This window comes from Ictidomys tridecemlineatus, chromosome 1 (genome assembly GCF_052094955.1).
Source record: "Ictidomys tridecemlineatus isolate mIctTri1 chromosome 1, mIctTri1.hap1, whole genome shotgun sequence".
Lineage (NCBI taxonomy): Eukaryota > Metazoa > Chordata > Mammalia > Rodentia > Sciuridae > Ictidomys > Ictidomys tridecemlineatus.
In genome coordinates this window covers 259,183,347-259,206,604 of record NC_135477.1, presented here as the reverse complement: position 1 = coordinate 259,206,604, position 23,258 = coordinate 259,183,347, and the positions used below count along the sequence as shown (strand labels likewise).

Below are 23,258 nucleotides of genomic sequence, written 5' to 3'. Positions count from 1 at the left end.
TCCTAACAGTGAAGTCATCTGTTCCTTTTTAATGTGGTGAGTGTCTTAACCTTTCTTCGATAGTTGGACATCCTAAAACCAAATGTGTGAACCACTCTCTTATCCACAAGGGAGATGGCAAATGACAGTGACAGCAATCACCACAGTAAGATGATCCACAAAGGCAGCAACTTCACACAACTCTAACAACTTGCTAACTTATCTCCTTACCAGAACCGAGTTGCCACACAGATGTGGAAGTCCTGCTGCTGCGGAGTGAGTTCCTAAACCCCAGGGTGATGGTATTTGAAGGTGGGCCTTGGGGAGATGACCAGGCTTCCATGGGTCCTGAGGATGGAATTCCCAGATGCTAGTGGCCTTATAAAGAAGTTGCTTTCAATCATGTGAGGTCACAGCAAGAAGGCAGCCATGCACAAGCTAGGAGGAGAGTCCTCCCGGGAATCCCATCATGCTGGCCCTGATCTCACACTTCAGCCTCTAGAGCAAACCTGCTGTCCATAAACAAGTGAGTGTCTTCTCCTCTTGGCATGCATTTGAGGTTCGTTCACCACCCTAGAGCATGCAGGAGTCTTCAAGCCCTTCTGTACAGAAATAACATGTCATTGCATGGGTAGATCATACCTTTGTCTATCTGATCATGTATTGATGGACACGGGGAATTTTCCACCTTTTGGTGATTGTGCATAACGCTGCTATGAACATTCTTGCACAAGTTCTTCTTGAACCCTGCTTTCAATTCTTTGGTGTGCAGTTGATAGGTCATATGTCTATCCTATGTAATGGGAGACTTTGAACTTACATTTGTATGAGACTGTGTCCCAGAGACCATTAACTTGACTTTCAAAATCATTATGACCACCAACTTCTTGCTTTAACATACAGAAAGGGTGGGGCCTGAGAACTTCCAGAATGAGTAGAAATGGATGACTGCGTGATCACCAGAGCCCCCCGGGGGTCCTGAAGACCACCTGCTCTCGTGAACGCATCACCTTGTGCCAGGTCAGAATGGCTGCTTTCCTGTGCTTGAGCCCCTCCTAGACAAGGGCCAGCAGGAGACCTGCCCTTGATGGAGAAGCAACCATGTCTGTGGAGATCAGCCTCCAGCTCTTTTATTTTATTTCTATCCAAGGGGAAAAAATGCAAGAGATTTCATACATGAGAAATGAAGCCCACCTTACAGAATCCCAGGTCAGCTTATTGACTTGGATGGCTGTCGCACAATCAGCGGTAAAGCTACTTAGTCCCTCGCCCACCACCCAGGCTTGTCTGAGGTGCACCTGCTCATCATTCATGAAGACAGGCTTCCTGTGTATCTTTTCCATCAAGGATCTTGATGAATCTGGGGGAGCTCACAATGCTCTCTGTAGACTTCTTATCAAATTCTTTTTATTGAAAAGTCAGTATTAAATAAAAGGCCATGCTGAAAGGAAGCCAGAGTTAAAGAGGTAACAAAGAAAATCAAGTTACATTCAGATGCACTTACAATATTTACTTTATGAAGTAAAGTAAATGGGAAGTAAATAAGAAGAATACATCATGAACTGTAAAGCACAATATTCAGTTCTTTATTCTTTTCTTTCCAAAGGGATACTTTATGTCTCATGACAAGAAAAGAGAGACATGCATTCTCCAGCTGTGTGTTTATTTGGGTGACCACCAAGGTGATTTGACAGGCTGCTTTCAGGAACCTCTTCCAGTATACATGCAAATGGAACATTGGGTTGCAAAGAGGAAAACATCCTTACCCAAAGGGGTACCTTGAGAAGATCTGTTATGGGAATGCTGAGTGGGTGACAGGCTTCTGTACCATGAGTATGTCCCCCATGTGTTTGACACTTTCTAGAAGCAAACCTGATATTTCTTAAATTTCCACTTTGTCTTCTGTGCCACACTGGAATGCATGGAGCTTTGAAAGCAGAAGGCTAGCAATTTGCCCTTACAATCCTGCTGCAGCACATCATTCCCTAAAAGATAAATGAGCAGATTCTAATCCCTTGCAGTGACCCTCAGGAAAACAGTTCTAGTCCAATAAGCTGGTGGCTGTGATGCCAGACTCTCCTCACAGGGGTCAGCAGATGCCTTCCAAGGGTGAAAGCTCAGACAGTTCCATGCTAAGAACCCTGCCTGACCTGGGCAGCTGTGCATTTCTGGAATTTATTTGATCACAGACCCCTTTGATCAAGAAACCACTCCCAGGAACACACCTGGGGAGATGTGGGTCTGCATCGTTTCTTGGGCAGAGTAAAACTTGGATGCAAACCATGAAGACCTAAAACTCCAGAGAAAATTTTTAATCTGAGCTAAACAAACCCAGCAAGGCACATGAAACAATGAAAACCAGGCATGTGCCAAAGTTCCCACAGGGAGAGCTAAGCACAAGGGCAGCCCAGGGAAAAATCAGCATGTGGATCACACAGCCACCTGCACTCATGGTGACCTCACGGGATCTCCATCACTCGCCGCCAAATTACCTCCAAGATGGGTAAGCCTGACTCAGGAATGTAAAGAAATTGGGACTTAGGCTCGAAGGAAATGTGCAGACCTGGAAATGTGCTTCTGTGACGTCACTGTGTTCTTTAGTGCACGGACAGGCGTCAGACTGCAAAGTGAAATTCCCTTGTATGGCCTCATTATTTAGTAGGGTAAAAAAGCAAGTTTAACCCTTGTGTTTGGCCTAACAATCCATTGCTAAGGACCTTCTTAGCATCAAACAGACTCTCCAATGCTTTCTTTCAGTAACTCTGGGTTTTGGAGCCTTCTACAGAAGTCTTTGATCCATCTGAGTTGATTCTTGGGCAGAGTGAGAGACAGGGAAACCCAGATCCCAGCACCATTTGTTGAAGATGCAGTCCTTTCTCCCATGTGTTTTGGTCTTTGTCAAAACTCAGATGACTATGACGATGTGGCTTTGCCTCTGTTTCCTTTCTGATTCATTGGTCTCCATGTTTGTTTTCAAGCTGTGCCATGCTCCTCCTCTTCCTAGAGCTCTGTGGTGTGTTTCAAAGTCAAGTACTGGGATGCCTCCAGCATCGCCCTTTTTGCTCAAGATGTCTTTGGCTATTTGAAGTCTTTTATGACATTGAAGATGGCTTCATTCTTCTGGGAAGAACGTCATGGGTGCTTTGATGGCAATTGCATTGGATTGGTAGATTGCGTTGGTAGTATGGTCTATTTTAACAGTATTAACCCTTCTAATCCTTAACCCGGGAGGCCCTTCCAGTCTCTGGTGTCTTCTTCAATTTCTTTCTAGTATTTTCAAGATTCATTGTACAGATCTTATACTTCCTTGGTTAGGTTTATTGCAGCACTATTCACAATGATCAAAATATTGAATCTGTCTAGGAAAAATCAATGGATAAAGTGGGCAAAAAAATGTGGTTTATTAACATTAGGGGGGATTACTTGGCCATAAAAAATAAATGAAACCATGACATTCTCAGGAAAATGGATGTAACTGGAGGACATAACATCAAGTGCAATAAGCTAGACTTAAAAAGACAAGTATCATATGTTTTCACTAGTGTAGAAACTTAAAAAAGGTAAAAATAATAAAAACTAAAAGATTGGGAGATGGGAAGCATGTTCTCCCTCTTTCTCTCTTTATGTCTCTTTCTGTCTGCACAGTTGCCCAGGGAGAGCCCCACCTCCTCAGCCCAGGCGACACCATCCTCCCCTGGAGCTGCAGCTCTTGCCACTCTGGGTACAGGAGAAGCTGGTTTTCCCTGATGGCTTCAGCAAGTTCTCCCGAGCAGTGACCTGAAGTCACCCACTCTGTTTGGATAAGGCATGGACCCTTTGGCTGCGGAAGATCTGAGTGCCCAGCATGATATGTGGCAGGGAGACCCAGAAGAGCTGGGAGAGCACGCGTGTGTTTTGTGCTAACCCCAGTTACTCGGTGATGAGAGTAGTCACTGGAACACCAGGAAACACCGCGGGGTCAGAGAACACGTATGTAAAGAGTGAACTATTAACCCAGCCTGAGTGGCGCTGGCTCTGCCGCTGTCACGTCGCCAACCAAAACAGCTCTGGTCGGGGGAGGTCCTTCTGGGATCCGCTGCTGGCGGTCAGGTAAAGAGGGTGGATCTGCTTTGCCCATTGACTCCCTCACACCCCCGGGTCTCCTCCTGCGCCTTCACGCTTCACGGACTTGGTGTTAGAAAGTAATCTCGGGCAGATGAAACTGAATATCCTCAAATCTCAAAGCAGAGCTTCCTGACCCAGCACTTGATGCCACATGCAAGAGAAAAGCAGGCAGGACAGTGACACTGCACTAAGGACAACCCTCCGACCATGACGGCTGCCCTGTCATGGCGACAGGAGGAAGAGACGCACAAAGGGATCAAAATGGGACGCGTCTCCATCTGCACAAGAACCACGTGAAGGAAGAATACGTTGCGGTTGTTTCAACCATTAATCAGGGTTCAAGAGGCGGACATTGATTCCTTCTTATGTGATTTCAGAATATCATGGACCTCTTTATTTTCTAAAATATCCACTTCTTCTTCATCCTCGTTGTTTTATTTATGGATGACTATCCTCCTTCTGGAGCTGAGTTTTAGTCTCCTAACCTTCGAGTGACCTGTGGAATAGTCTGTCATTATTTCTGTTCCTGGAAGGTATTAATGGGTAAAGATAGACGTGTGTTCCTCTCTCTTAAAAAGTCCAGGCATCCGTGGGCGTCGGGTGGACTTCACTGGATTTTCTGAGGCCTCTTCCCTCTGCCTGCAGCAGCACCCTGGCACACAGTGGCCACACCATGGTCCAAGATGACACCCTAGTGCTCCAGCCATTGCACCATTCTCCAGCCAGAAAGAAGGCGAACCGAGAAATGAACATGTCTCCTCTTTAGCGATTTCACCTAGAAGGTGAACATTCAGCTTCTGCTGGTATTGTACTACTTAGAACTGCTCTCTTGACGTCAGGAAGCTTCAAGAAAAGATTGGAAAATGTCATCTTTCTTTGGGGTGGCCATATGGCCAAAGAGGAGTAAAAATTAGAGGCCCAACTCAAGATCCAGGAGACCAGCTAGTGGAGATACACTTCCCACCAGACCGTGTTTCTTCTTATGACACCAGAAGATCATGTGAATGGTACCAGGAACCGCATTTATCGTTTACACAAGTTCTTGTGACATTCCTGTGTTACTTGGAACCAAGACTGGATACTTCTTTATATGTTTCTGACACCCAAATTACCTACAAAAATATCCTGCAGCCCTCATTAATACCTGCACCTCCGCCAAGACTCCTGTCCATGAAGTGCTGCTATTTCCAAGAGCTCATCTGGACTGCATGAGTCTGTGGAGCGACCTGTCGGGGCCCTCCTTTGAGTCACATGAGGGACACCAGAATCACAGGCCTGTCCCTAGCATCCAGTCCCATAGGTCACGGCCTTCCTCATCACTGGAGGGCACCAAGGCTGCCCTCAGGTCAGGGAGCAGACCAGTCATCGATGGGGAGTCTTCCCTGCCACAGCCCCTCTGGGCAGCCCCTGCTACAGAACTTTACATCCATCGGTGGTTATTTGTTCTTAGAGATTCTAGAAATAGGAAATATTATTACCCCCCCCCCCACTGTTTTACAGGTGGAGCTGAGGCTTGGAGACAGTGAATACCCTATCCCAGGTCACAGATGGTTGCATCAGGGGCGTGGAGACTGGTCATCTGACTGGGCAAGGTGTCTTCAGTGCCGCAGTGCTAGGCACAGTCCACTCTGGTGCTGTAGGCCAGGTAGAGCCTCAACCTATGTCCCTGAGGCCTCGTTAGACAGAAGTGTATTTTGGACGAGTCGGTGGTAGGATGTGACAGATTTTGCTTATACTAAGTTCCCTGGCATCAGGACCAAGCCAATGATCTTGGATTCACCATTTTTCTTTCTGCTATATTGTTTCAAATTCAACCGTGAACTTGTTTCTGTGACTTTTATGCTCGGATTCCCCATCTATTTTCGCAACAAAGATGAGTTTCTATGTTGGAAGCTACCGCACTCACTGCACCATTTCCTGGAAGTGCTAGTAACCAGTACTGGTTGGGTTCCGTCTTCATTAGGCAAAACCTCTCCTGATACCCCGGGTTTTATAGGAGCGACGGAGCCCTCGGGTACTGACAGCTGGAGGATGATGTGGCATCCGGGAGGATGTTTTCCTGACTTCTCTTTTCTTCCTGCCCTCCTCACCACTGATTTCTCTGCCATCTTTCTTTTCTTTTTTCTCCCATTACTGACAATCCCCTGCCTACATTCCTAGAGACACAGTGATATGAAAGAGAATGGCTAGTCTACCAAAAACTGCAGTTGCAAACAGCATCATGGAATTGCTTAACAGTCTGTGATGCTACACTGTTTGGCAGCTTGTCCTGGGTGACATTCAGCAGTGTAAAGTGAGGAGGAAAGGCATTATTCTCAGCTACAGATGAGGATAGAGGTTGCAGACCCCAGTTCCTAACTGCAGACAGTCTTATGTCCACTCTCCATACGTAGCACAGAACTTCCGCCAGTGAACTTGGCCTTCACATCTACCTCCTCACTTCATTGCCGGTTACTTAGGAAAGGCTCAAAGAAGTGGGGGTGTTTTCGCAGATGCTGTGGATCGTACTTTGTTTGTTTGTTTTAATGGTAGAAAATGTCCTTGAGGTTTTAATGATTGCAGGAGCAAATTTCAATTGAACTTCTAAACCTCCTTCATGAGGAAAGAACAATACCCTGAAGAAAAATTCTACCAGTGATTCCTGCCAAATCCAGGTTTAATAGGAGTCAGACACTGTGGTTTTGCAGCCCAACATGTAGGGTTGATGATTCCCAAGAACATCTGGTCCCTACCAGAGACACAGGAAAAGGGTATCAGTAGATAAGTGATAAATCTACAGTAGGTTTTTGCTATTGCAAAGCAAATTAAAAGAATGAAAGACCAAGATCTACGAACATAAATGTGGATTACACCTGTAGTAAATGTTGGAATGTAAAGAGAAAAATGGTGAGCCTCTGCAGTCAGTCAGAGGATTTGAGGGCCCAAGGTTTCCATGCCCCAACTGAGAACCCCAGGAGTTAAATGGCTCACCTAAGATGCAAAGCCGGTTGCCACAGATAGCCCTCAGAGCCAGCTGACTATATGGTGGCCATCCTGGCAAGGTGGGCACTGTGTCCTCAAATGCCCCGTAGAGTGGACTGGCAAGTAAAAGGACTCACGAGGGTCTCTGATAGAAGGGAAGAGACAGTAACACCATGGTAAGTGATAATCCTGGTTTCCGTTGATCTTTCAGCCTCTGTGCTGCTTGTAGATGGCCAGGTGTTTGGAATCATCGTCATCTGGAGGGAGGGAGGGAGAGGCAGGCTGGGTGAGACAGGGTGGTAGAGTTCCAATGGACAGGTCCACCTCAACACCCTCAGCCTTCCCAGGGCTTTAGCTGAGCCCCTGATAACTCGGCATGCCCAGCACGACAGGTGGGCCCTCAGAGAGTCTCCAGCCCCCCTGGGGAGGACTCTTGCTGGAAGTCTACCCGCAAGGGCATAGAGGTGGCTCTCGGGCCCTTGGCTGATGTAGACCCATAAATCCCCCTGGGTCCACAGATTCAGGTCCGACAGGGCCTATGTGTTGGAAGTGTCCTCAATGCAGTGTGCAGTTTGGTTTTATCCCTTCCAACACAAATTCCTTACAATAGCTTCCTTTGATGCCTTGCCCTCCAGAGGGACCTTGAAAAGCAGACAGGCTCTGCTCTCTGGCTTCCCTCCATCCTGGCCTCAAGCGGGTGGACATGGGTGCCCAGCCACCTTCTTTGGGGGATTTTTGTTGTTGTTGTTCACTCTTTTTTCATTCAGTCAGCCCACTTTCCCAAGAAATTCTCCATAAATATATTTACGTACATCAAGAATTCCTGTTACCCTGTGTGCGTATATGACTGCACAACCAGGTGATGGCACGGTGTGTGCAAGCAGAAGAATGAGAAGTTACACTCCATTCATGAATAATGTGTCAAAATGCAGTCTACTGTCATGTAGAACTGACTAGAACAAATAAAAAAAAGAGAAAGGTTACAAGCAACAACAACAAAAAAAGAATTCTTACAGCAGGTGTTTTAAACCAAATTTAATGATTTCATTTTCATTATTTTGTATTATTCTTGTTTTATACGATTTTTCCATATTGGATGCTGGAATTTGATCATCAAAGGGGAGCAGAAAACCTGGATCTGAGTCTCTCAGGGAGTCACCTGCCAACTTGAGCAAGAGCCCCACGTCCCCAGGGGAAGAGGCACAGCAGCACACCCGTGGCCCTCGAGGGAGGCTCTGTCTGGTTCTCCATTCCTCAAGTTTCCCCTATAAATATTTGTTCTCCTACTGCAAGTGTGCAAGAACACACACACACACACGCACACACACACACACACGCACATACACACACACACACACACACGTCCTTTTTCCAATGAAGCCTCCATTATATAACTGGGTCTGGGTAAATTGAGGTAAGAAGGTCTTGCTTTAAACCTGGGTTCCCAGGGCAACTCCCTTTGGCACACTGAGCTCACTCCCCTTGAGACAAACTTTTATCGTATCTTATTTTTCCTTCTTTGTTTGTTGTGTTTCTGTGAGTGCATTGGTGTAGTACATGGCCATGGGTCCACATGTGGCTTATTCATAGATCCATCTAACATGATTTGTTCCATTTCCCTTTCCATTACTTCCCCTTTCCCTCCCTCCTCCCCTCAAACCCCCTTCCTCTCCTGGTCTTCCTTCCATTTACTTATTGTTTTTTAATTGGTGCATAATAATTACACATAAAAGTGGAACTGACTGTGACAAGTTCATGCTTTCGTAGAGCACAATTTGCTCAAGTCAATTCCTCAGGTCCCTTCCCCTCCCATCCCTCCTTCTCTTCCTCTCCCTTCATCTCCTTCTCCCACTCCACTCTTCTCCCTTTTATTTTTGCAAGATCCTCTTTCTTTTCTCTCTGCCTCCTACATATGAAAAAAAAAAAAAAGCATTTAGCCCTTGACTTTCTGAGCCTGGCTTATTTCACTTCGCTGAATGTTGTCCAGCTCCATACATTTTCCTGCAAATGACAAAATCCCCTTCTTTAAGACTGAATAAAACTCCATTGGGTATATATACCACATGTTCCTTATCCATTCATTCATTAATTTAAACAAAGGCTGGTTCCATAATTTAGCAACTGTGAATTGTGCTGCTATCACCATGGGTAAGCGTGTATCACTACAGTGAGCTGCTTTCATTCTCTAGGATAAATGGGATATATAAATAGGAGAGGTAGAGCTGGGTCACATGATGTCTCCAATCCTAGTCTTGTAAGGAACCTCCATACAAATTTCCACAGTGGTTGCACTAATATACACTTTCACCAGCAGGGTAAAAGTGTTCCTTTTTCTGTACATCCTCTCCAGCATTTATTATTGTGGATGTTCTTGGTGGCTGCCATTCTAACTGGACTAAAATAAATTATAATGTTGTTTTAATTTTCATTTTCCTAATCACTAACAATGAGAGTGTGTTTTCATATATTTGTTGATCACTGGTATTTCTTTCTTTGACAAGTGTCTGTTTAGAACATTTGCCGATTTATTAAATGGGTTACTTTGTTTTGTGGTGTTTTTTGAGTTCTTCATATATTCAGAAGAATAGATAGCAAATATTTTCTTCCATTTTGTAGGTTTTCTCTTCAAATACATTATTGCTTCCTTTGTAAGAAGAGGTTTCGTTTTTTAATTTAAAGTCATTCCATTTATTAACCTCTGGCATTATTTCCTATTGAGAAATCATTTCCTGCCTCTATATGTTGGAGTATTGGCATTTTTTTCTAGGAATTACACAGTTTCTGGTCTAATTCCTAGGTTGAGGATCCATTTTGAGTTGACTTTTGTTCAGGGTGAGAAATGTGAGTCTAGTCTCCTTCCTCTGCATATGGATAACCCGTTTTCCCAGCACCCCTTGTTGTAAAGGCTGACCTTTCTCCAGTGTATGTTTTGGACCCTTTGTCAAGGATCAGACGGCTCTACCCCTGTGAGTTGGTCTCTGTGTCTTCTCTTCTATACCATGGGTCTAGGGGTCTGTTTTTACTTCATACCATGAAGTTTGTGACTGTAGCTTTGCAGTATAATGGGACATCAGGTTTTGTGGTGCCTCAAGCATTGATTTTTTTGGCTTAGCATTTCTTTGGGGCTATTCTTTTATTCTTCCAAATGAATTTTAGGACTTTTTTTTTCTAGTTCTTTGAAAAATGTCATTGTTAACTGTTGGGGATTATATTGAATCTGTATATTGCTATTGGTAGTATGGCCATTTTAACAATATTTACTCTGCCTATCCATGAACATGAAAGATCTTTCCATCTTCTCGTCTCTTTCAATTTCTTTCTTCAATATACTATAGTTTTCATTGTAGAAGTCTTTCATCTCCCTTGTTACATTTATTCATAAGTATTCTTTTAGGCAATTGGGAATAAAATTAACAAAATAAAATTATTTTTGTATAGAAAGGTATTAAATTTTGTATGTTGATTGTGTAATCTGGTATTTTGCTGAATATATTTATTAGATCCATCAGTCTTCTGGTGGAGCTGTTTAGGTCTTCTAAGTATAAGACCATATTATCTGCAAATAGTGATGATCAGACATCTTCTTTTCCTATTTTTATTGTTTTTATTTCCTTCTCTTGCCTGAATGCTCCAGCTAGAATTTCTAATACTAAATAGCGGTGAGAGTGGACATCCTTATCCTGTTGTTAATTGTAAGAACATTTTTTCCATATTCCCTGTTCACTATGATGTTGGCTTTGGGTTTGTCATAAATAACCTTTATTATGTTGAGGTAAGTTCCTTCGCTTCCTCGCTCATTCAGGGTTTTTTTTTTTTTTTAATCCTAAGTGGGAACTACATTCTTCAAAGCTTTCTCTGAATGAATCTGTTGAGATGACTGTGTGATTCTTATGCTTCAGTCTATTTATGTGGTAAAATATATTTATAAATTTGTATATTATATCCTTGCATCCCTTGGAACACCAACTTAGTAGTGATGTGCAATCTCCTTAATATATATTTGAATATGATTTTTCTTATTATGCTAAGGATTTTACATCTAAGTCCATCAGAGACATTGCTCTGTATTTTTCTTTCCTTAATGTATTCTGATTTTGGTATGTATGTGATATTGGACGCATAGAATGAATTTGGAATATTCCATCCTTCTCTGTCTCATGGAATATTTTGAGGTTCACTAACATTAGTTGGTTAAAGTCAGGTAAAATTCACCTGATAATTCATATAGTACTGGGATTTGCTCTGTTGAAAGGTTTTTTATTACTGCTTCTATCTTATTGCTAGTTATTGTTCTGTTTATGTATTCGATATCCTCTTGATTCAACTTTGGCAGGTCTTATGTATCTAGAAATTATTCATTTATTTTAGGTTTTACAATTTATTGGAGTATAAGTTTCCAAAGTACTCCCTAATGATACTCTGTATTTCTGAAATGTCTGTGGAAATTTCTCCTTTTACACTTTTAATTTTATTAATTCAGATCTAGTCTATAGCAGGGAGGGGGTTAGTTTGGCTAAACTAACTAAACAACACTGTTTATCTTTTAAAGAAAGAAACTTTAATTCATTGATTCTTTAAAAATTTTAAGAATTTAAAAATTCTTTCTATTTTTTTATTCCCAATTGCATTGATTTTGATTATGATGTTAAATATTCACTACTTTGTCTTCATTTTTGAATTAATTTGTTCTTGATTTTCGAGGGTTTTGAGATGCATCATTAGGTTGTTGATTTAGGATCATTCTGACTTCCTTATGTAAGCACTCATAGCTATAAACTTTCCTCTTAGAGTTGTTTTCATGGTGTCACAGAATTTCTGATATGTGGTATTACTACTCTTGTTTGATTCTAAGAATTTTAAAATTTCTTCCCTGATTTCTTGTATCACCCATTAATCACTCAAAAATGTATTGTTCATTCTTCATGTGTTTATATATTTTGGGATTTTTTTATGTTGATTTATAATTCATCAGCAAAGATGTAAAGAATTATACAAAAATATTCATACTTCCTAGAGTAGATTTGTGAGCTACAATATGATCTATTTTGAAGAAGTTTCCTTGAGAAGCTGAGAGTGCATTTGTCAGTTGTAGGATAAAAGAATCTATAGAAATTTGTTAATTCCATTTGATTTGTAGTATTTTTATGTTCAGAAAGTATTGGTGAGAGAGGTGTGTTGAAATCACCCTGTATTGTTGTACTGGCGTCTCAGTTTTTAATTTCTGCAGTGTCTATTTTATGTAATTAGGTACACCAACACTTAGGGCATAAGTCCTTACTATCATCATATCTTCTTGTTGAACTGTTCCCTTACTGGTATGAAGTGACGTTTTGGTCTCCCTAGTTAATTTTGGTTTGCTCTCTGCTTTGTTGCGTGCTAGCTACTCCTGCTTCTTCTCAAGCTCAGTTGGCATGGGATATCAACTTCCATGCTTTCACTCTCAGCCTTTTGTTGTCTTTGCCTGTACAATGATGAGTCACTTGCAAACAAAATGTAGTTTGGTCTTGATTTTTAAACCATTATCTTAGCCTTTGTCTTTTACTTGGAGAACTGGGTATTTACACTTAATGTTGTTATAAGGGTTTTTTTAAATTAATTCCTGTCATTTGATTTATTCCCAATGTATAATTTCATCTTCTTTCTCATTTGCTTAGTTATTCTTCAAAAGAGATTAGTTCATATGTGAGTTGTGGGGTTTGTTTGTGAGTTCTTCTGTATGAAGAACTTTATGTCTGTAATTATTTTATCTAGTGACAACTTGGTTATCATGAATTCTTTTGATTTCTTCTTATCATGAAAGGTTTTTATTTCTTTTTGATTCTGAAGGTTAGACTTGCTGAACACATCAATCTTCATTGACAGCAGGCTTTGGAACACAGCATTCCAAGGCCTCCTGGATTTTAGAGTTTGTGCTAAGAAATAGAAAGTAATTATAACTGCCCTGTCTCTAAATGCAACCTATGTTTTTGTTTTTTTCTTAAGGCTTTAAGATTCTATTCTTGTTCTGTATGTTAGGAGTTTTAATTGTAATGTGTCATGGAGAGGTTCTTTTTAAGTATTGTGTATTTGATTCTAAATTATCTCTTATTTGCATGCCCATTTCATTTTCAAGGTTTAGAACATTTTTTGTTATTATTTCCCTGAATACAGTATCTATGCCATTATTCTGCAAATCACAACGCTCTTCAATTCCAAGAACTACTAAATTTGGTCTCTTAATATGGTTTCAGAGTTTTCTTTTATATTCTGGTCATAGTTCCTTGTTTTCTTTGTTATAATACTGTCTGAAAGTTCAAGGTTGGTCACTTTATCTTCTGGCTCTGAGTCTTGTCTTCAGCATGTTCTGATCTAGCACAGAGACTTTCAGTTGGATATTTTACTTGACTTATTATGTTTTTCCTTCCCAAGATCTCTGTTTGGCTCTTTTTCAATATCTCTATTGGTCCCCTTATTGAATTTTTAATTAATATTTTGTACTGACTTGATCATTTATTCAGTTATGTTTCTGTGCTCTCAGAATTTATTAATCAGTTTAATAATCATTATTTTGAATTGTTTTCTGGTATTCATCCACTTCAATATCTTTTTTCCTTTTATAATTTTTATTGGTTCTTTTTCATTATACATGACATGAGAATTCATTTTGATATCATTATACAAGCATGGAAATGATCTTATTCTAATTAGGACCCCATTCTTGTGGATGTACATGATGGTGGGATTCACTGTGGGGTATTCATATATATACAGAGAAACATTTTTTCAGATTCATTCCACTGTCTTTTATCTATCTTTCATCTATCCCCCTCCTTTCTTTTATTCCTCTTTGTGTAATCTATTGAATATATATCTATTCTTCCCCCTCCCCCTTTATCTTTAAAGTCAATTGTTGTTGAATTATGAAATTCAGCAACCATAATGTTACCTTTTTTTTCATATTTCTTGTATGCCTGGGAAAGATTTTAAGCATCTGTTGGGATGGATTTCTCTTCCATTTTTATGTTTCAACCTTTTTAGAACCCAGTCTTCTCTTGCAGAAGTGTCCTGCAATGCTACCAATTGAGAGACCTTTGGGTCTTTAATCACATCACCAGTGGGAGAGAGGCAAGCCTGAGGCCCCATGACATCCTTCAAACATCACGGCCACCTGTTCAATGAGAGAATTTTCCATTAGCAGCATTCAGCTCTCATTCTGTGAGACCCACAGCAGGGTGACCTGGTCAGAAGGGCTAGGACGCATGCAGCCTGTGTGTGCACCAACAACCAGGAAACGTAAGTTCACAGATGCCCTTTGCCTACCAAATTTCTTTCTTGATTTTGTTTTTAAATATGTAAATCTTTTTAATACCTTTATTTTATTTATTTATTTTTACGTGGTGCTAAGGATTAAACCCAGTGCCTCACACATGCTAGACAAGTGTTCTACCACTGAGCCACAACCACAGCCCTCTTTCTTGATTTTTCTCTTCTTTTTGTAATTACTAGGATAAGAGATTCTTCCTGCTAGTGAATTGTGAAAAAAAAAAGAATGGAATCAGACCAAAAGCTTTGATATCAAGTACTACATGTGTCACTCACTCAATGATAAACTGTTTGTCTCTGGTTTGGGGTATTAATGTTTTAGTCCTCATCAATGGAAAACAGTAGCCAAGTGAGAGCTGATGTGAAACTTACCTGAAGTAGCACCAGGAAGAGGTGGCTGTCCACAAGTTCAGCCAGGTCTGAAATCGCTGGAAGGCTCTCCCAGAGCTGCTTGGATTTAGTCATGAGTTTGAGTACTTACCCAAAGCTGATACTTGCACTGTAGGAGGTGAGCAGAGCCATCTCCTCTAGCCCAAAGCTATGGTCAAAAATTATTTTCCATGGAACTAGACCTGTTGTTCTTAATCTTGTCTCTCTTCAGAGACTAAATCCTAGATAGCTGGGATCAAAAGGGACAAATAATGCTTCCCACTATGCAGTGTGACAGGAGAAACATCTACCCAGTTCCTGAAGAAAGTCTGCACACCATGGGTATTTGACAAGAAACGAAAGAAAGGGAATGGGGAAGCATAACACTCATATGCCTATTGCATTGTGGAAACTGGCCACGGCACTCTTCATATATTAACACATCCATAGACTCATGCCGATTATTAGCCTTTTGTTAGAGGTGAGCACAGAAGGGTGGAGCCACTTGCCCAGGCCATACAGGCAGTGGGCTCTGGCCTCCATGCTCCTGTGTGATGCTCTAGACTGTCCCTCTGGGCTCCAGAACAGAACTGGTTTATATCACTCTGGATTTAGGCACCATATTGGTCAGCTTCCCAATGGTCACAGCATTCTGTGACCAAAGACCTGGGATAAGTCAACTTTAAAAGAGAAAATGTTTGCTCATGGTTGCAGAGGTTTCAGTCAATGACCACTTGACCCCATTTTGGGCCTGTGGCAAGCAAAGCATCAGGGTAGGAATGTATGGCAGAGTTAACCACTCACCTCAGGGCTTTCGAGAAGCAAAGAAAATAGGAAAGATTGCAGTCACAAACCCATGTCAAGAGCACATTCCTAATGACCTAACTTCCTCTCCCCAGGCGCCATCTCCTAAAGGTTCAACCATCTCCCTAGGGTGCCATGGCTGAGGATGAAGCCATAGCACAGGGGCCTTTGATGGACAGTGAAGATCCAAACCATGACAGTATCACCTACTGGGAATGGGATGTCACATAGTTTAGCACGTGTCCTTTAAAGAACGAGAACATAAGGAGAATCATCTTGGTTAGAAAAATTAAGAAACATGGTCTTTGTTGATCAAGATGACATAAGTGACCTTTTCAGAGAAGTTTCTGGGGGTCATTCAGAGAAGGCAAAGGAGGAAGAAAGATGCTTGGACTTTCCTAATGAGGAGAAGTCTTCTGCAGCAGCTTAGGCATGAGAGAGGCTCCGAAGACCATCTCCCTGGGAGGAAGGAGCTGAGGGTGCTACCAAAGGAACAGTCACAAGGAAGAAAACATGGAAAAGGAAGAGAAACTGAGATCTTGGGTGGAGCAAGAATTTGGAGTAAACTAGGAGTGAAGGGGCAGAGCCTGGAGGGTGGGAAGGAGGAAGAACACTTTCCATCCAGGACAGGAACACGGAGGAGCTGAGAACCAGCACAGGCAGTGCTTTCCTGCCCCTGGGTCACCAGCTCCACGGAGCTCACCTGAGCAGACACTTAGGTCTGATTAACAGTCGGGGTAGCTACCCCAGCAAATGTGTGCTTACCTGGGGCCAGCAACTTCAACCCCCAAGCCCTACTCTGGGGACAGTCTGGCTGAGTGTTTGTGCTGTCACAGTTTTCAGGTATTTCTCCAGATGATGTCCCCAGCCAGAGCAGAGACAATCTGTTTCCAAACCTCTTCTTGTCATGGGGCTCAGCATTGAAATGGCCTTGCCAGCCACATGTAAGTACTAACGAGCGCCTAGTGTTTGGGATGCTTTGAAGTTGTTAAATGGAGGTGGATCAGTAGATTAACACATACTGTACAAATGTTCCATTATCCTCCAAATCACCCACTGAGAAAAGGAGGCCTCTGCAAATCTAATTTGAAAGATTGGTTTGAAGCAAAGCTGTGGCAAACTTCCCGGAGTCTTGTGGTTTTCTGGGTCCCTAACCTTGCATTTGTCTCCTGGAACCACCTCAGCAGGATGAGGACAGTGTCACCAAGCCAAGGCCACAGAGAAGCAGCAGGAGCACCTCTCCAGAGCTTGACTCCTAGGAAGTGAATCCTGCAATCGTCACAGTCACACCCACGCCTATAAAATAAATGTGCCCATGTGTCCCCACCCAACTTGTTCAGAGATGTGTCCCCACCTAGCAGGTGTGCACGTGTGTCCCCGCCCAGCTATCTGATGTGCACCTGTGTACCCACCACTCTAGTTAGAAACCCCCCTGTGCTGTGGCTCATCAGGTGGGTCATGAGCTTTCCAGTCTGTGTCAGAAATGAAGATGTGAAAAATCATGAAAATGATTGCCAGTTCAGGGGACGGTAAGAGTTTCCCAAAGCAAAGGGTTCATCCTTCAGTTCTTTGATAAATGACAAGCATTTCATATTTGTGAGGTTTTCTTTAGAGATTCAATACATACCACTGCTGAGGGCCATTGCCAAGTAGGAATGACGCATCGAAATTTCCTTGCCAGCGTACCCCATGTTGCTTAGAGGAAGGACTCGTGGAAATGGACTTGCCTGGGACATTCGCTGTGACATTGCATGTATGTTTGAGAAAGGAGACCCTGCTCAAGGACCAGGGTGGATCCAGGTTTAGGGTGTATCCTGCAGGTTTTAGGAAGTATCCCTCTCCTTGGGTTTAGGGCGTTCCCGGTTTAGGACAATCTGGGTTTAGGGCGGTTCCAGGTTTAAGGTTATTCCTGCTGGGAATAGGGCGTATCCTGCTGCCTGAGTTCCCATTGAGTTCTCGTGGAATTCAAAAAGTTTTGGGGATTCAAAGCCTGGTGGTACGTGAATTTTGCGGGCAGAACTTGGATTTCCCCAGAACGTGTTTGTACAAGGCCGGTGTGAGTTCGGGAATAAAGGATTGCTGTTTGAATCTACAAGGTGTGAGTGGCTTGTGATCTTGTGCCCAGCCAGACTGTGGCATACCACATAGAAAATAAGTGGAATTTTAATACCAGGATATAGAAAAAATGGTTGTTTTTTCTAGAAATAAGGGAGGGTGAAAGAAATAAAAAGACAAAAATTGCTAATAGCTGACCCCTTTAGAGGTTGAACAGCAAGTATGGCACAGACAAAGTGCTCTGCTGTCTTCTCATCTCTGCCACGTTCTGAATAAATTTCTATTGTGCTGTGTTTTGGTGAACAAACACCCATCATGTATTTATAATAAGTATTCAATGGTAGCCGATGCAGAAGAACACATAAAGCTGAACAAGAAAGCAACGCGTTGTTAAGGAGTTTGGTAAATAAGTTAGAAATAAGAATATAAGGTAGAATTTATGTGCCAATAAAAAATAGCCATGGCTTTTAGTTTCTGTTCTGTTGATGTTTAGACTGGCCAACTCTGGGAGCCTGCCCTTCCCTGGGGTAGCTGCAAGATGTGGTAAAGAAGTGCCTTCGAGTGTGCCCGCCATGTGCAATTCAACCCACCCAGAGTCCCTTCACCAAATCACCCTTTCATTGAGCACTTACACTCCAGGCCGCTGTTTCCTGCTCAATCACCCCAGTACCTGGTTCAACACACCTAAGGACAGCTCCTGTGCCCAGAGCCTGCAGAAGGTGTTAAAACTGGACACTTCTAAAACTGTCTCAGACGATTCCTTCTTAGAAAAGCCAAATTGGAAATTCTTGTCCGTGTTTCCTCCCCTCTGCCTTCTTACAACCTTGGTGATTCCCTCTGTGGCCCTCCAGGGCATAACGTGCCATGTCCCCTTGTCTTGGATCTTGGAGCAACAACTCCGTGTTGCTCACAGAGCCTCACCATACCTGGATGGTAGCCCTGGAGCATGTTTAGAACTCAGAAGTGATGCCAAACCATCGGCGCCGTGAAGGAGGAAGCAGGCTTCGAGGGGGAGAGCATCGATCCAGCCCTCAGGACGCGGGGAGAGGAGAGGGTGCTGTGTCCGCAGAAGCGAAGCCAGAGGAGAAGTCAGCAGAGTGGAGTGAGATCCGCTTCATGCAGGTGAGTGGGATGGACGGCGTAGACCCCTTCCATGGTATGGAGAGTAGATAGTAGAGGGCCTGAATTGTGCTGAAAGTCACCCAGGCCCTGAAATAAAACTCCGACCGACGGTGAAGGAGGTGGATCACACAACTTCTAAGCGTCGGGGTCATTACGTTGATGATTTTTGTTTATTTCTACCACAGGCATGTTTAATGGGTCATCTTATTAAAAAAAAAAGAAGAAGAATATCAGCAGTAAGATACCACTTGATGTGCAAACATGGTCCAAAGCAGATTTATTAGTACCCAGGTCTAACTGGAATGCTTATATTGCAGTTAAAGTGGAGTTGGAGTTTCACTCCAAAGGTAAAGGAAAATAAAAGATAGATGAATGGGTGGGTGGAGGGATGCAGAATGTGCCAATATAAATAAAAGATAGGCAACATGGAAGGCTTTCTACTGACCAAAAGATTAGTGCCAACACCAGAAAGATCTGTATTACATCTGCACTTTGCCTCTTGAAATGGAACTCACAGTTTAAAATGTTCAAAAACACTGCTTCTCCCCACTCCACATCACAGGATCCAGAATTCCAGTTCTACAGTGGAAAACTCGAGAGCCAAGCTTCCACACCGTATGTGTTTTTACGGTGAAGTGCCTTCCTCCACACCTCCACGTGTTTGGACAAGGCGGCTTGCAGAAGAAGAAAGGGCTGGAGAAAAGTGAGTCCCTGGTATGGGTGGGAGGAGAGGCCCGAGAGGTTAAGGCATCCATGCTGGAGGTTGCGCGAGGCTGCGCGCCACAGCAGTGTAGACAGGCGGCTACTGTTCTGGAGGCAGAAGCTGATTTCACCACTTCAGTGGTGTCTGGGCAGCAGCAAACCTGAATCTCTGAGAACCCAGCTGAGGCTGTGCAAGCTACCCACACTCCATCAACACAGCCACAGAGAGCTCATTGATCGGTGTTCGGAACTCACCTCTTACAAGTTACAGTATCTAAGTACTGCATAGTCACGGTTACCATTAGTGGCAAAAGTTCTGCATAATTTGTGGGTTTTAGAGTGAATCAGTGAACGAAAAGAACAAAGAAACTATGAAATATGGAAAATCAAAATACATCCTGCCTAACAACATCCAAAGATAAATTCAGAGGCAGATTTGTAGCCTTAATAGTTTATTTAATTATTAAATACAAATCAAAGAACTAAGCATGCCATTGCTGTTATTAAAAAATTATATTTTATATTTTTTGAACCAGTAGAACTTAAAGTAGAAAGAAGCAATAATGAAAATAAAATCAAAATGATGAGGTCTAAGCCAGGTATGGTGGGATGTACCTGCAGTCCCAGCGATTTGGGAGGCTTTGACAATATAGAGAGGCAACATAGCGAGCAACATAAAGAGGCACTTAGCAACTCAGTGGCACCCTGTCTTTAAATAAAATACCAAAAAAGGGCTGGGGATGTGTCTCAGTGTTTAAGCGCCCCTGGGTTCAATCACCAGTACCCCCCCAAAAAATAGAAAGAAAGGTGATGTATAAAAGACCTTGAATTTAAACAAGAAAAAGTGAAAAAGCAAGATATATTACACTGAGTTATTTAAAGTCCAAACAGTTCAACATTATAAAATTATGCTTGTTTATTTGCATAAAATATGACAGAAAGGGGTTAATATGGTTTATAAAAAGTTACATAAAAAGCCCTTAATATCACTCAGAAAACCATAACTCTTCTAAAGAATAAAATCAAAGGCAATAGCTAACTTACTGATTATCCAATAAAAATATAAAGCATTCCCTGAGTTCCCAGTGATCAAATGACACCAAAGGTCAAGATGGTGGATGGATCTTTTGCTATGCCCATGTCTCCATTGTAGCCCAGACAAAGGAATGTCTATTTCTTCCTTTAAAAAAAAAGGGAGGGGGGTGGATATTCTTAGAACAGCTTCACTAAGAGAGTGAAAGTAAGTAAAGGAGGTGAGGGAATGTGGATTAGTAAGGGGAGAGCACTCCCGACAGGAAACAAGTATCAAGGCACTAGAGTACCTCTAAAGTAGTCAAGCTTTATCCCATTTGGGAACTTCCCAAGCCCAACATTCTTAAGCTAGTTTTCTCTATTATCTCCTAAATGCCTTATTGCTTTGCCTTAAGTGTTTGCTCTATAAATTAATTGCAATTGACTTTTTGTGTATAAGAATTGTATTTTATCCCCCTAAATGTATACTAATCTCCTAGGTCTATTTATTAAAACATTGAGTGTCTTAAAAAAGGGGGAGGAGGGCTGGGGATGTGGCTCAAGCGGTAGCGTGCTCGCCTGGCATGCGTGTGGCCCGGGTTCGATCCTCAGCACCACATACCAACAAAGATGTTGTGTCCGCCAAGAACTAAAAAAATAAATATTAAAAATTCTCTCTCTCTCTCTCTCTCTCTCTCTCTCTCTCTCTCTCTCTCTCTCTCTCTCTCCTCTCCCACTCTCTCTTTAAAAAAAAAAAAAAAGGGGGAGGATATTGAGGGACACTTTGCTATCTCTATGTCTTGCTCTTGTGATGCATCTGATGGGTGACGCTGTGGGGGATCAACATCACTGGACCTCGTTTCCTCCCGGGGGTGATCTTCTGCTAGCTGTCCTTGTTTCCCTGTTGGACCCCCATTCCCAGGCCCAGTGATCTGAGCACCCCAAGCTCTGGAGGGTCAACATAACCCACTTTCTTCACTGCCAGCTGGAGCTCTGCCAATGCCTGTCCCGTGCATGTCACCACCGGTGTGTGCATTTTGACACCCCAATTCCCAAGAATTTTTCACAAAAAGTCAGTACTGTCCAGATCACAGTCTTAGGCCTTCCTACCCGACGAGATTTCATTTCATTTCATTTTTTTAAAGAGAGAGAGAGAGAGAGAGAGAGAGAGAGAGAGAGAATCTTTTTTTTTTTTCTGTAGATGGACACAACACAATGCCTTTATTTTTATGTGGTGCTGACAATTGAACCCGGGTCCCACCCATGCTATGTGAGTGCTCTACCACTGAACCACAATCTCAGTCCCTCATTTTATTTTTTAAATGCATTCTTCTTAAAAATACTTGAATTCTAGAATCTCCTCCAAAAGCATCTCTTTAAATATTGCTATTCCATAGTATATTTCTGAAGCTGCTGTTTTCATTTATCATTTTTGCATTGTTATTATATACTGCTTTATCTCATTATTTCCTTCTTTTCAATAATTATATTTTTTTATTTCTAAGGTTTGGAAATATTTTTCCTTAGTACATGCATGCTGTTGTGCTCTGTGTAGCATGCATTTCTGCTTCATAGCATCTTCTCAATGCCTGATTCTTTTCATTCCATACAGCTTTCAGTACTTTCAAGCAAATTTCATTATCTGTTTGTATTGTTCTTTTTGCTTTCTTCAGTCTCATATAGGTCTTGCAGTTTTATCAGTTTGCTTGGTTATTTATTTTTTCAGATGTTGCTCTGCCCAGAGCTATTTGTGACTCTTATTTCTGAGCTCATCTTCTATGTAAAATTTCTCCAATCCAAAATAACTCTCCCCTCTTAATTGGGAACCTATAAATATCTCTAGATGGTGCCTTGCTTCAGTACCTGGGGCTCTTTCTTCTCGATGGATCAGAAAAATAAGAAGGGCTCCCGACTCGCTTCACTATTATTTTTTAATTTAAAAAAAGGGAGTAATGACTAGTTCTGGCTATATCCCTGCTGTCCACTGGTCCTACCACCATGTCGGGTGCACTGAACAATGGTTGTTGAATAAATGAATATACTAAGCACAATCCTCAGTCCTCAATGCTTTAAACCAAGGTATTGTAATTTTCACAATGGCAGTTTATTTAAATTAATATATATATATATATATTATTTCAGTTATATAATGCAGCAATCCCACGGTGACTGAATCAGTTTGCCAAACCTATATAGCAAAGTGCCACAGTCCAGGTGGCTGAAACCACCGAGACTGCCTCACGGTTCTGGAGGATGAAAGTCTGAGATTGAGGGACTTGGTTCCTCCTGGGACCCAAGGGGGATCTGACCCAGGCCTCTGTCCAGGCTGCTGGGGGTCCGTGCCACCTGTGGTGGCCTTTGGCTTGTAGAAGCGCTGTCCCAGTCATCACCTTCATCGTCACATGCTGTCGCCCACTTGTCGGTGTCCGAATGTCTCCTCTCTGCCAGGACAGCAGCTGTGTTAATTAGGGCCACCCTAGTCATCTCCCTCTAGTTGGCTCACCTGTTTAGGGACTAGGTTCAGGGGCTAGGACTTTGCTATGTGAGTTTCAGGAGGACATTATTAAACCATAAATGTCACTTTACATTTCTGTCACCTGCTATAGTCCACGTCACAGTCTGACTGCTCCAAGGTACTGGTGGTGGCCTCCTAACCCAAGCAAGGCTTCCACCACGGGGAGCTGAGACTCACAGCCAAGACAGCACTGTCAACTACGTGGGCTTCGCAGACCCGTTCCCTCCTGGAGTTAGGGTGATGTTTTCCTCTGGCTTTAAGTCAATGTCCCGAGAGGAGATTCTGCGTGCGCTTAGTGGAATAAGGGTAATGTGAGTGTATTCTTGGACTTCGG

General features: G+C 42.5%; 1 long non-coding RNA gene across 3 annotated transcripts; it reads left to right on the top strand.

Moving 5' to 3' along the window:
• Positions 1 to 3,899: 3,899 nt before the first annotated feature.
• LOC144365796 (uncharacterized) lies at positions 3,900 to 22,559 on the top strand. Of its 3 annotated transcripts, XR_013424558.1 has the most exons (6): positions 3,900 to 7,220; positions 8,164 to 8,458; positions 14,082 to 14,316; positions 16,356 to 16,463; positions 18,068 to 18,696; positions 19,259 to 22,559. It is a non-coding gene; the product is annotated as an uncharacterized LOC144365796 (long non-coding RNA). The 3 variants fall into 3 exon arrangements; XR_013424557.1 differs by lacking the exons at positions 18,068 to 18,696; positions 19,259 to 22,559 and adding an exon at positions 16,704 to 17,614 and having other exon boundaries at positions 3,912 to 7,220; XR_013424556.1 differs by lacking the exons at positions 18,068 to 18,696; positions 19,259 to 22,559 and having other exon boundaries at positions 3,913 to 7,220; positions 16,356 to 17,614.
• Positions 22,560 to 23,258: the final 699 nt, after the last annotated feature.